Raw genomic sequence first — 13,903 nt, 5'->3', positions numbered from 1 at the left:
ATGTTATAGAGACGAGTCAACCAGGACAGCCCCACAACATTCAGAGCCTTGAGGAACCCAGGGTGAACCTCGGCCACTCCAGAGGCCCTGCCACCTCGGAGCTTTTTAACTACCTCGGCGACCTCAGCCCCTGTTATGGACGGGCCCCCCCCCCCCCCCCCCCAGAGTCCTCCAGCTCTGCTTCCTCTAAGGAAGACATGCTGGTGGGATTGAGAAGATCCTTGAAGTATTCCTTACACCGGTCAATAACGTCTACAGTTGAAGTTAGCAGGGCCCCATCTCCACTGTACACAGTGTTGGTGGAGCACCGCTTTCCCCTCCTGAGGCGCCTTACGGTTTGCCAGAACCTTCTCGGTGCCGACCGAAAGTCGTTTTACATGGCTTCCCCAAACTCCTCCCATGCCCGAGTTTTTGCCTCTGCAACAGTCGATGCCGCCACACGCTTGGCCCGCCGATACCCCTCAGCTGCCTCTGGAGTCCCACTGGTCAACCAGACCCGATAGGACTCTTTCTTCAGCTTGAGGGCCTCTTGAACATTAGGTGTCCACCACCGGGTTCGTGGATTGCCGCCATGAGAGGCACCGACAACCTTGCGGCCACAGCTCTGTTCTGCTGCTTCGACAATGGAGGCTCGGAACATGGCCCATTCAGACTCAATGTCCATCGCCTCCCTCGGAATGAGGTTGAAGTTCTGCCGGAGGTGGCAGTTAAAGATCTTTCTGACCGGTTCCTCCGCCAGACGTTCCCAGCAGACCCTCATTATTCGTTTGGGTCTGCCTGGTCTGTCCGGCAGCCTCCCCTGCCATCTGATCCAACTTACCATCAGGTGGTGATCAGTTGACAGCTCAGCCCCTCTCTTCACCCGAGTGTCCAAGACATAAGGTCGCAGATCTGATGACACGATTACAAAGTCGATCATCGAGCTGCGACCTTGGGCATCCTGGCGCCAAGTGCACTTATGGACACCCTTATGCTCGAACATGGTGTTCGTTATGGACAATACATGACCAGCACAGAAGTCCAACAACTGAACACCACTCAAGTTTAGGTCAGGGAGGCCGTTCCTCCCAATCACGCCCCTCCAGGTTTCACTGTCATTGCCAACGTGAGCATTTAAGTCTCCCAGCAGGACAATAGAGTCCCCAGGAGCTGCACCTCGCAGCGCCTCTTCCTGGGACTCCAAAAAGGCTGGGTACTCTAAACTGCTGTTCGGCGCATAAGCGCAAACAGTCAGAGTCCTTCCCCCAACTCAAAGGCATAAGGAAACAACCCTCTCGTCCAACGGGGAGAACCCCAATGTACAGGCCTCGAGTCGGGGGGCCATAAGCAAGCCCACCCCTGCCCGACGCCTCTCACCCACAGCAACTCCAGAGTGGAACAAAGTCCAGCCTCTCTCAAGAGGAATGGTATATCTATATCTAGCCGGTACCTCTCAACCTCTCGCACCAGTTCAGGCTCCTTCCCCGCCAGAGAGGTAACATTCCATGTCCCATAAGCCAGTTTCGGCAACCGAGGGCTGGAACGCCAGAGTTCCCGCCTTCAGCTACCACCCATATCACATTGCACCCGACCTCTATGGCCTCTCTTGCAGGTGGTGGGCCCACAAGAGAGCGGAACCACGTTGCTCCTTCGGGCTGAGCCTGGCTGGGCCCCATGGTCGAAGGTCAAGCCACCAGACTCTCGCCAGTGAGCCCCTCCCCCGGGCCTGGCTCCAGGGTGGGGCCCCGGGTACCCTTTCCCGGGGAAGGGAAACGCCGATCCTTGCGTTAAGTCCATATGGGTCTCAGGGTCGAGTTCGTCTGGATCTTCACCTCAGACCTGTTTGCCTTGGGAAGCCCTACCAGGAGCATGTAGCTCCCGACAACATAGCTCCGAGGATCACTAGACCGCGCAAGCCCTTCTGCCACGACAAGGCCTCGATCCAAGAAGGTTGAGCATTTAAAACGTTTCAATTAATTCAAATGTATTATCTGTAAAGTATGTATGTTAAAAATGGTTTATTATGTGCGTGTAGTAAAAATGTTATTTTCTTCATTGTAACGCTTGTACAACAAACAAAGGTTTGTGACGCAAAGCAGGAATGGATCTGCCGTCTTTTTTTTTTTTTTTTTTTTGCCATTATCAAAGAACAGCTCCGCTGACGCCACCAGCGCTCCCGGTCTTTAGCGCAGCCCCGCTGGGGAACACACCACGAGGGAATCTCTCATTTCAGATGCCGGACAGAGCAGAGTCGTCTGTGAGAGCTATAGGAACAGTGAGGAGATGACTGGAAGCACGGGACGTTTTTTTTTTTAAACTGGGAGAGGAACAAATAAAATGTGCAGGGGCATCGATGTGGCTTGAATGTATACCTATTAATGCTATGACTTGCTTAGGCATTTCACGGTCGCAGCTCATCTCAACAGCGTTAAGCGGAAAACGGCGGTCCACCCTCGACGGGACGCCCGAGCGGAGATTCTGTGTAATCAAAAGCACTAAAAAAGAGACTACCCTACAGTCACAGTGAGAACGAAATGTGGAGGAGCAACGTCTAAATGGTGTGATCTTGTATGCTATAATTTACTAAAAAAAATCAATTTATAGCTGACTCTAACATGATTTATAAGATAGATAGATAGATAGATAGATAGATAGATAGATAGATAGATAGATAGATAGATAGATAGATAGATAGATAGATAGATAGATAAAAAGTAATGTTAATGTTACCCGAACTTTGATTTGTTTAAGCATATTCACGTTTAATTATAAATTGTATATATTTTATGTTGGCTGGGATTGGTTCCAGCAGACCCCCGTGACCCTGTGTTCGGATTCAGCGGGTTGGAAAATGGATGGATGGATGGACGTTTAATTATAAATTGTATATATTTTATGTTGGCTGGGATTGGCTCCAGCAGACCCCCGTGACCCTGTAGTTAGGATATAGCGGGTTGGATAATGGATGGATATATTTTATTTTATCTATCTATCTAAGCCAATTATGCATCTAACACAGCATCCTGGACGTCCCTGTTTTTAAAGCTTTGGATTCAAACTCCGAAATTTTGGGTTCAAAACCTGCTGCTGACGCTGTGTGGCCATACACGTCACTTCACCTTCACCTCCAATAAATACAAAAATAAATAAATGTAACCAACTGAATATCGGATGTGGTAAGTCGATCTGGATAAAGGCGACAACCAAAATGCAATTGTTAATTATTTTTATAACAAAAAGCAAGCACTTCAACGTTTAAATAGGAAAATCCTAATTCCACGCCACCTTACTTTGTACTTAAGCACTATTAAAAATAAAATGAATTTGGTGATCCCATAGGGGAACCATTAACCGTCCATAGGAAGGCTCATAGAAAGAACCTTTATTTATTTACATCCATGACAGGCTCCCTGAAAACCAATGGCTAGATGGTAACAGTTTTACGAAGTACCAATGGGTCCTGATTTTAGGGGGACTCTTACTGCATTCAATAACACATCTAAGTTGAGGTTTTCATGATTCGTTGTATCCTGCTAAGTATATAGCCTACTACATATTAAATATTTCTGTTTCGTCTACATATTACGAACATTTTCAAAGTCCTATACGAACCAATTTAATTTGCAAAGAATCTTTCCCAGAATTCAATTGTTCTTTGTCAAGGAATGATTCTGCGAGAAGCTGCACACAACCCAGTAAAGCGCCATTATAGAACCAGTATGTTCAGGAGTGTGTTTACACCACAGGCATAAAGTGAGGCACTTCTGAAAACAGTATTGCTCTGCAGTCACCAGGGATAAAACCCATCCTCTTACAACGGATAATTTATAATGTCAAAGTTTATAGATGCTCGCTTGTCACAAATTCAGTAACAATGCGCTTCGTAGAACTTTTTCAACACTTCGACTCATGCTGAAGTTAAAACGTAAACGATCGCTTTAAGGTTTCGGCACCACTATTAAATATATTTACCTTTGCGAATTTGATATACAGATCATACGCTTTTTGAGGCGGGAGTAGTTGACGTATCGAGCAACCGAATATTGTTACCTAAAGCCTGAAAACCCGGTTATTTGAAAGGGTCCGCTGCTAAACATGGACCGAGAATACGTATCCTTCCACAAGACTTAAGAGTTTGTTTAACACTGGCGATTTCGCTGTGTAATATAGTGCCTTACACGTATAACTATAGGCTCTCTTCGCGGTGCATCCCATGGGCTCGAGTGCGCACCCCGACATAAGCGACTGCTCGAGCTTCTAACTCTCCGCAGTGGGCTCTTTCATTTTAAGCGCTACAAAAATATCATTGTCATATAGTTCACTTTTTAGTCTATCTGTTATAGTTCATTTTTCATCAGACTATTTCTATTGAATAGTGTCTATCTTATATGTGATACAGTAACTTTCTATCAAACGATTTCTTATCAGTATCTAATACGTTTCTTTTCTTATCAGACTATTTCTATGATATAGTGTCTTTCTTCTCCATTTGTCACGTAGTGCCTTTTTATCGTCTCCCAGACAGATCGAATGACTGAACAACGGGTGATGCCGGGTAGATTGTGACATCTGCTGCCGTCAGTAACACGATTTCTCTTGCTGTGACATTGTGGCTCGGAATCAATATGCTGGGAGACTCCTGCGTGACTCACTCGCTACCTGCAGCGTCGTTCTCTGTCGTGTGTGAGCTCAAATAAATGCGGGGACATATTTCAGATGACGCACTTGAAACGCCTATGCATGCAGTCAGCCTCTTCAATGTCAGCTCGGCACCTGCAGTTTTCGTAATGGCTCACCGCGCTCGGTGACAAGTGAACTTTCAGAACAGTGCAGTTTGGGTCGTGTTCGAAAAGAAGCACTGCAGAGGGTTCAAAGTAAGCTCTCTCCGAGCGAGATCATTTAGTGGACCCCGAAGAAAACCATCATAACATCTCGCAGCAAAACAAAGCAGACATTACTATTTTAAAACTGTAAATATTAGGATAAGAATCCCAAATGATTAGCGCGTTGCATACATATGGCTGTCATTTGATCGTAAAAAAAAATACAAAGTTTGAAAGTGTTCTGAAACGAAGCGCAACTTAGCAGTTGTATAATCTTTCGTGGCTGTTAATAACAATAATAATTTATGAATAAAATAAGACACTCATGCAGTGCAGTCTTTCCCAAAACAAAAGTATCCTTCATAAAACAACTTCTATTCTCTCTGAATTCGTTCGCTCATATCGGCGAATTTCACGTCTCCTTATTATTCCGTATCTCTTTACATACATATATTCCCTGGGGGGAATCACTTTATATGTTTTTACTGTTAAGCCATTCCCCAAGCTCTAACAAACAATCATCATGACTTCTGAATTAAAATAAAGTGGAAAGGTTGTTACAGGTAAAAGTCCCTGAGCACTGACAGGTACGAAGCCCACGCCGCGGGACGATTTTAAGATCTCCGCGACTCGTGAGCGGCTTATTTTAACTGCTTCTTCACTTTCCCACTGCACAATCACCATGAAAGTCGTCAAGACCGTTTTGAGTACAAATGAAGATAAAGAACAAAGTTCAAGATATCGGAAGCCAAGTTAAATCCTCTGCCAAGAGAACATGTCAGTTCGTTGCGAAATAAAACTTCAGATGAATTAAAGCAGATAACTGAGCACATGCGAATAAGTAACTAATAGTGGGGTAAAACCCATCATTTTATGTCTGCGCTTTTAAATAAGAGTTAGAATGTTATTATAGTGAGCAATTTCCAAAAGAAGCCAGCCGGACGAGCTAAGCGCTAGAGGTGAGTATGCATAGAGCTCAGACAAAGAGAAGGAAAGAAGTGCGTTCACTTACCAGGGCTTAGGAGTTGCTGATGCGGCGTCAGAGCTTCTTCGCACACATACAAAGGAGACGCTATCGGAGATTCTTAAAGAGTAAAGTGCTGGTATCCTCAAGTAAAATGGCCGCTACCGGTGGAGAAATTACTGTTGGATTTTTATGACGTTGCAGTTCTGCCTCTGCAGTGGCAGAAGAAAAGAAAAGAGGCAGAGAGATGAATAAGGAGTGCGGATGGCGGAAAATGCAATCAATAAACTGTTTCCCTGCCCGTGGACTGGGCAATCCCGACTAATGGAATAATCAAGCTTACGAAAAGGGCGGGGGTGGGGCGGGGGTGTCTAAGGCTCTACCCAATAAACACACAAAAAAAAAACCTTTAGGAATTAATAAAGTGATCAAATAAAGAACGGGACAAATAAACCTAAAATTACATTCTGATGTTTGTTAATTTATTAAATAACCTTTATTGCAGAAATTGTCTGCCATCCGGTTTGATTTCGTTTTAGGAGTCGGCAATCGTTACGCTTCATGTAAACTTTGAAGCGCCAGTTCTTCCAAAGAGAGATGTGTTGTTGAGCTGTTTGCAAAAGAGTCGTATTCCTGTTAATGCTCACCGTGTTTCCTCTTTATTATTTCAGGTTGAATTCAACTCAACCAGCTATAAGACATTAAAACTTGCTTCTCGCTGACCAACTGGTAGTCCAGGATGTTTGTAAAATGCTGCTATGTGAAAAGTCAGTATGTTCAAGTTTGGATCATATGCGACAGACCCCACCTATATAACATTTCTACCAGGGCACAGCTTAACGATTCTATCAATTAATCTAAAAGTGACATTCCAATCATCGGCATACTAGGACTTTTCGGTTTCTTTTAATACATAAATTATTATTCAATGTATGGATTTTGTTTGTATGTACAACAACTGCGTGCCGCCATTGTGTTCTCTCCGTATCAACGTGGATTTTCTTCATTTCCCTCTCACGACCCTTAAGGACTTGCCGATGTCGGCGAAGGTGTCCTTGCGCGCCATTCGAGATTCTTCTCTTGCGCAAACTGCAGTCGGGATGAGCTCGGGCTTTTGGCAAAGTGGCAACCTGATTACGAATGAATCGTTAAACGTATCTCCACTTCGCTGTTCACTGGAGCAGGTGCTAATTTACTGTATGGTAGCAGGACTGCCTTTGTACAGCGGACTTGGAGACCAGCCGCGCTCGGTAGATGACCGGTCGTATAACGGACTCCCATTCATGTCAAACAGGAGTGCGATGTGCAATTTACTTTCTCTGCAGTGCTGCCCTCTTGTCGATTCGCATGGGTATACTGTACAGTATATACTTTAAATAGTGTGATATTATTCATTCATTTGGACACACGTTCTTGTGTTACTTCATAACTGCCTACACAAAGCATGCTGGATCATCGGGGGGACACGTTTCCCGATTTTGTCTGTAAAGCAGGCGTTCACTTCCTCGCCCTGTTGCGCCCCTGTCCACGCCACGTCACTGCGGAGATAAAGTACTGTAAAAGGAAAAAGATGCACCTGGGACTAACTAGGTAAGTAAATAGTAAAAATGCACCAAATAAGTGCTGGATTCGTGGCTGCGATATCTCTTCAGCCCGTCAGGATCCAGCCATCCATTTTCAAAACCCGCTTTATCCTGAGCAGGGTCGACAGAATAGTAAACTCTTAAAAGGTGATAGAATGGTTCATCAGAGAGATGCCACAGAGGAACAATTTTTGGTTCCCCAAAAGCCCCATCCATATGATGGTTTCAGAAAGAATCTTTATTAATTTAGATTTAAAACAGGCTCCTTACAGTAAATAACCATGCAGAGATAGTAAAAGATTAGCGAAATATCAATAAGTAATGATTTTTAAAGTACTTGCTGCAGATAGTAACACATGGTAACTTCAGGTCTTCTTCATTTGTTAGTGTCCTGCTAGGTATAGCCTACCATACATTAAACATTTCAGTTTATTTTTTCGACATATAAGGCGGTTTATTAAACAAAAAAAGCTTCATATAAACCTTAACGAAATGGTCCTTTTTCAAGCAATAGTTCTACGAGGGACAACACAACCCAGTAAAGAAGCATAAAATGCCATTAAAGACCTAATATTTTTAAGAGTGTAGTTCGAATTCTTTCTTTAGGAGTTTGCGTTCTCCTAGACTTCGCATGTTTTTGCGTGATTATATTCAGTTCTAAACTAGACAAGGTTCAAGAATTCAAGATCTTGACATTAGGACCTATAGGAGAGAAGCAATCCACTATTAAAACCTTCTTCTTCTTCTTCTTCTTCTTTTATATGTGCGGTCGATGTATTTGATCAACCTGCTCCATACAGCTCGGTCCTACATCTCCTCCCTAATGAGATAGAAACTAATATAAAAACGCGTTTGCATCTCTGTGATAAATTTTGTTTGTGCGCTTGTTTTTGGGATGGTGTGTCTCACAAAAGGGACATAAACTCAACTGTCGCCGGGGTTGTAGTGCAGAGCGAGTTAAACAAAACGCCTCGGGATTTTTTAATCAACGGAGTTCAGCCAGTGCTGACCATGGTGCTGAAATGACAAGCTTGCTGCTAGCCACAACAAGTCTTCAAATCGCTGTATTCCTTGTCTACATTTCTTGATTATGTATAAATACTATGTTTGTTTTCAGTCCCCTTCACTTTTTACACATTTTATTATGTTGCAGCCTTGTTCTAAAATCATTTTAAATATTTTTTCCCTTTTCATTCAACACTGAATAACCTAGAATGACAAAGCAAAAACAGGTTTTTAGGAACCTTTGTAAAGTTATTAAAAATCCATCCATCCATTCATTTTCCAACCCGCTGAATCCTAACACAGGGTCACGGGGGTCTGCTGGAGCCAATCCCAGCCAACACAGGGCACAAGGCAGGAACCAATCCCAGGCAGGGTGCCAACCCACTGCAGGTTATTAAAAATGAATAAAACTTACAGTAAATATCACAGACGCTTTGCTATTACACTTAAATTCGGAGTCATGTATTTCCCATTCTACTGATCATCATTGGGATGCTTCTACACTTTGTTTTAAGTTCCCCTGTGGTCAATTCATTTAATTGCACACAGGAAAGTCTCACATCGGTCTATAGAAGTCCCAGAGCTGACAATGTGTATCATTGCAAAAACCAAACCATGAGGTCATAGGAATTGCCTACTGAGCTTAGAGACAGGATTGTGTCGAGACACTGATGTTTTTGGGTGGTTCAACAATAATTTCTGCAGTACTGAATATTTCTAAGAGTACAATGGCCTCCATATTTCTTACTATTTGGAACAACCATAACCCTGTCTGAGCTGGCAGTCCAGCCAGACTGAGCAATCAGGGGAGAATCTCTGGTAAGAGAAATGACCAAGAAGCCATTGATCGCTCTGGTGGAGCTCCAGAGAACTTGTGTGGAGATGGAAGAAACATCCATAATGAGAACCATCACTGCAACACTCAACTGATCTCAGATTTACAGAAAAGTGTTCAGATGACACATGAGTTTGGAGTTTGCATGAAAGCACATGGAAGGACTCTCAAACTATGAGAAACAATATTATCTGGTCTGATGAAACCAACATTGAACTGTTTAGCCTCAATTGTAAGCATCATGTTTGCAAGAAACCAGGAACAATACTTTTCCAATGGTAAATGCATGGTGGTGGCAGCATCATACTGGGAGACAAATCAGGGTTGAAGTGCAGCTGAATGGAGCAAAATACAGAAATATCCTTAATGAAAATCTGCTCCAGAGTGCTCTGGATGTCAGACTGGGCCAAAAGTTCTCCTTCCAATAAGACAATGACCCAAAGCACAAAAGAAAAGATAACACAGCTGGGGTTTGGGATCAACTCTGTGAATGTTCTTGAGTGGCCCAGCCCAATCAAATATCACTGGAGAGACCTGAAAACAGCTGTCCACTAATGGTCTCCATCAAACCTGACAGCTTCAGAGGATCTGCAGAGAAGAATGTCAGAAAATCCCCAAGTCCAAGTGTGCAAAGCTTGTTGTATCATGAAAAAGAAGACTCCCAGCTGGAATTGCTGTTAAAGGGGCTTCAAAGAAATACGGAGTAAGCAGTCAGAATGCTTGAGTCAATATGATATTTCCATCTTTTATTTTTAATAAATTTGCAAAAACTCCTAAAATCCTTTTTCTAGAGTATTGAATGCTGTCTATTGAGAAAAAAATACATTAAAATGATTCTAGCTCAAAGCTGCAACCTTACAAAATGTGTAAATTGTGAAGGGGTCTGAATGTAAAAAATGAAACTTTAACAATGTGTTCCTTAGCAATGTCATATTGAAAGGGCATGTGGATCTTCTCTGTTCATTAATGTTCTCTATTTTATTATTATACTCCCATAAAATAAAAAAAAAAGATTGTTTTTCCTTTCTTTCAGGCCTAGATAGTTCAATACAGCTTAATGGAAAGACAAAATATTGCTAGGGAGGACACCTCTTTTTCATTATAAATAAACCATAATTATAGATGTTTTCCAAAGCCAAAAATTAGCTAACGGGTAGCTTCATGAGAAGGGTCTATTTAATAACAACAGTCACCACTGCATAAATTATTTCACATGAATGTGTATGCATCTATCCATCCATCCATCCATTTTCCAACCTGCTGAATCCGAACACAGGGTCACGGGGGTCTGCTGGAGCCAATCCCAGCCAACACAGGGCACAAGGCAGGAAACAATCCTAGGCAGGGTGCCAACCCACCGCAGTGTATGCATCTAACACATGTTTAAAGTTTCATACACTGTCTGATTTTGGTAGTGTCCAGGTTTTGTCAGTTAATAGTTGACAATCTGGACAATTGTGTCTCCTCCTGAGTCACTATGTAGACACGAAATATAATAATTATGTACTTTGATTAAACATGTCTGGTTCACTAATCATTCAATTTTATTACCATATTGCATGAAAAGAGTTAAAAGAAAGACATTTGGAAACAGCAGAGTTGTGGTAGTTGCCACACACGCACGTCTGTGGATCACTCTCTGGGCTCATCTGAGGTATGTGCTACCACTCCGGGTCGAGAGGGGGCGCTGCCGCTAAACTTTTTCTCTTTTGTTCCCTCTGCAGTACAGAGGAGACGCCCAGTGAGGGTTACTAACTCTGCTCCTTCTAGACCCACATCTATAAATCTCACAGCTACCGGATGGAGACGGTCACTTTTTACCAAGCACACCATTGGGTGATGCTCCTTTCTATGCTTAATCAAGCCTGATGGCTTATTGTTTTTTAAACAGATTTTCTTGTGTTGGTGCGCGTAGTGGCCCATTTTTGTTGCTTTTTGGTTTTGCTTCCCACTGGAATTAAACGGGTAAGACCAGGTTGGTATTCCAACATTTTTGTGTGGTACCTTGCAGTTCCTTACTCGACCACATAGATCATGCATTTGCACTAAACTACTGAGTTAAAGCCTCTACTCTTAGTTCAATTCTTGTTAATCAACCGATTATTACTTCTATTATTATAACTATCATTATTATTATTATTATTATTATTATCTCTCTATTATATTAAAAAAGTTTTCCATTGTGTCCACGGTATTCAGCCTTGACCACTCCCCTCCACACCACTCGCCCAATCATTACTGAGCACATCCTCTCTCTGCACCACCCCATGACACTCTCTGTGCTAACTCATTCTTCAACACAGTCGATTACAATGGCAAGGCAGAAAACCAAATTATCTGTTCAAGAACTTCACATTTTAGAACGCAATAGAAAAAGAGTGACAAGAGCTGATAATGAACGTCAAAAAAAAATGAAAATGAACAAAAAACACCTGCACATAATAAAAATCAAGAACAATGAAAATCGTCCAATAAACAAAAAAGATAAGTATGTATCTCTCCCCAACAATATGCAAACAGAAATGTAAAAAAGCAATGCTTATAGAATGTAAGTTAGAGGATAAAGTAATTCAGAATATTATTTTTGAAGAGGCATTAATGTAATTTAATTTTTTTTTTACTTTTTATTATGTGTTATTACATTTTACTTTTTTACTTCTACTTTTATTTCTTTACTTTTAAGTACATTTTATTATTCGTTGGTATTTAAAACAGACAGTTGTAGTGAAATACTCAAGTAACTGAATTTCTATCTATAATAACTAAGGACCAAAACATTATCCTCCCGTGCCCCACATACTATTCTCTATACCATCCATCCATCCATTATCCATCCATCCATTTTCCAACCCACTATATCTTAACTACAGGGTCACTGGAGCCAATCCCAGCCAACACAGGGCACAAAGCAGGAAACAAACCCCGGGCAGGGTGCCAGCCCACCGCAGGGTGCACACACACACACACCAAGCACACACTGGGGACAATTTAGGATCACCAATGCACCTAACCTGCATGTCTTTGGACTGTGGGAGGAAACCAGAATACCCGGAGGAAACCCACGCAGACATGGGGAGAACATGCAAACTCCATTCCGGGGGGACCCGGGAAGTGAACCCGGGTCTCCTTACTGCTTTTTAAGTACAATTGCTTTCTCTAACGGAGGAGCTCTCCTGCAAGATACCTGGTGGTTGGCAAGCAAAGCAAGCAGGGGGTGAAACTCCCTAGCTATTATTATTTTTGGCAGAAGCAGCAATATAAATCTATCTAAACTTGCTTTAGAGAAGGAGAACATACAAACTCCACACTGGGAGGAGTGTTAGCACCGTGTTATGCGGCAGCGCACTGGATCATCGTGCTGTTATAGAAGTCTAAAGAAAATGAAAAAGTTTTTCCATGGGTCTGTCCACTTATCCCTATTGTCCCTTCTACCAAGCGAGCATCCCACTTTTTGTCTCAATGCATGCTCAATAATCCAGGTAAGGAAATTCTAGAAAGTTGATTCAGTTCATCTGGACAAAGTTCTTTTCCAGAGAGATACGTTACATCACTCATCCAAGTGACTTCCTCATCTAGAAAATCCCACTTTTTGCATATGATTTTTGGAGTGCCCCCCATAGTCTCGGCTTTGTGATTGTCTATTGTGGAAGATGAATGTTCTCTTCGTTCCCTTGTACTAATCCATGTCTGAGAAGTTAAGCAGAAGTAAGCTTTACGAAACCATACATTATGTAAAAGCATGCTTTGATGAGCAAACAGAAAAATATTTGTCCAAGGAACTCAAGGTCTAAGCATTCCACACATGAGTCTGCCTTATCACGTTTTCCTCTATTTACATCTGAACGCCATAACAAAAGGGCCAAAAAGTCACGTTGCATAAGGGGCGTTGAAATTGTGGTGAAGATAGAAGAAGGAACTCTGGGGTCTGAGATAATACTTGGCTCAAGGATTGTGTAAGATAAAAATGTTGACTGTTGCATTTCATAATGATATTAAATCACACGTTCTAGGGGTATAAAACTTTACCCAACCGACAGATGGGGTTCAGAAGAGCCCTGACACTGTCAAGTAATGTTGATTGTCTGCTTTCTGAAACTCTGCTCATTGTGACGCTGAAGAATAAAGCTGCTATATAACCACACCTGCTGTCTTGTCTGAGTCTTTGTCCACACTATCACTAAATTTCTTTTGATTGTTTTTCACACTTACGTCCCTTCCTCTCTTCACATTTTTCTCTGACTGACCATCTCGTCTCTCTCCAATGTCTCCCTTCTCTCCTGTGGAGGAGGTTTTGTCTCAGCACAATATCTGCTAAGACTTTTCCAACTTCTCACTGGAAATCTGATGTTTCTATCTCCTTTGCATCTTGACAAGCCTCATTTTTAAGTCTTATTCTCCAAGAACTCTCAGTGGGGGAGATCAATGGGACATCCTCTTCATATGTGACAAAATGGTGTGGAAATTTTGCAGAGCTGGATGGTCAGAGGTTGCCATTGCTCTCCTATTTCTGCATCTTAATTCCTGGCCCAGATTGCTTCTTTTTTTTTTTTTTACTTTTTTCACAGTGTAAATTTAATGTGTTGGGGTAGATGTGTGTGTGTGTGGAGGGGGGGTTACTGTTATTAACGCATCTACAATTCTTTATTTTAGATTGTTTAGTTTTTGAGAAACCAGTTGGTGTCATTATTTCTGTTTTACATTATAGTTATTTAAA

The 13,903-nt window shown here is 42.3% G+C and overlaps 1 protein-coding gene across 1 annotated transcript in view; it reads right to left on the bottom strand.

Moving 5' to 3' along the window:
- Positions 1-6,335, bottom strand: part of sv2ca (synaptic vesicle glycoprotein 2Ca) — a 305,314-nt gene extending 298,979 nt beyond the window's left edge. The window contains exon 1 of the mRNA XM_028805696.2: positions 5,815-6,335. The gene's annotated coding sequence lies outside the window, so the exon portion shown is untranslated. The remainder of the gene's footprint in view (positions 1-5,814) is intronic.
- Positions 6,336-13,903: the final 7,568 nt, after the last annotated feature.

The sequence above is a fragment of the Erpetoichthys calabaricus genome, chromosome 7, assembly GCF_900747795.2.
Source record: "Erpetoichthys calabaricus chromosome 7, fErpCal1.3, whole genome shotgun sequence".
Lineage (NCBI taxonomy): Eukaryota > Metazoa > Chordata > Cladistia > Polypteriformes > Polypteridae > Erpetoichthys > Erpetoichthys calabaricus.
The sequence above is the reverse complement of the archived record's forward strand: the minus strand, read 5'-3'. Positions and strand labels throughout refer to the sequence as shown.